Source organism: Elephantulus edwardii, unplaced genomic scaffold, assembly GCF_000299155.1.
Source record: "Elephantulus edwardii isolate Elephantulus edwardi_28Jun2011 unplaced genomic scaffold, EleEdw1.0 scaffold00038, whole genome shotgun sequence".
Lineage (NCBI taxonomy): Eukaryota > Metazoa > Chordata > Mammalia > Macroscelidea > Macroscelididae > Elephantulus > Elephantulus edwardii.
This window is the reverse complement of record NW_006399788.1, coordinates 17,756,286-17,756,853: the sequence shown is the minus strand read 5'-3', so window position 1 is coordinate 17,756,853 and position 568 is coordinate 17,756,286. Positions and strand designations below refer to the sequence as shown.

At 43.5% G+C, this 568-nt stretch overlaps 1 protein-coding gene across 1 annotated transcript in view; it reads left to right on the top strand.

The window, feature by feature from the left end:
* The window catches only part of KIF13B (kinesin family member 13B), a 326,452-nt gene that overhangs the window by 204,299 nt on the left and 121,585 nt on the right, over window positions 1-568 (top strand). The gene's annotated exons all lie outside the window — the stretch shown is intronic.

Genomic DNA, 568 nt, shown 5'->3' with positions numbered 1-568 from the left:
ATTTCTCCTCATAGAGCCCAGTGTCCAGGATAATCTGTTCTTCATACAGGTTGAAAAGGTATGGAGACAGGGCACATCCCTTGTGTACACTGTACGCCCTTCCCAGTTTTGAACCATGCAGTATTTCCTTGTTCTGTTCTGACGACTGCCTCTTGGTCCAAGTATAGGTTTTGCATTGGCAGGAACAAGTATTCTGGGATTCCCATTCTTCTCAGATTCAGCCACAGTTTGTTATGACCCACACAGTCAAACACCTTTGCATAATCAATGAAACACAGATATACATTCCCCTGATATTCCCTGCTTTCAGCTAAGATCCATCTAACATTAGCTACAATGTCTCTAGTACCACAGCCCCTTCTAAGCCCAGCCTGTACTTCTGGCAGTTCTCTGCTGATGTGCTGTTCCAGTCATTTTTGGATGATCTTCAGTAGAATCTTGCTTGCATGTGAAATCAATGATATTCCATAGTTTCCACATTCTGTTGGGTCACCCTTCTTTGGGATGGAAACAGTCAGTTGGCTAAGTGGTTGTTCTCCAGATTTCTTGGCACAATTTGGTGAACACT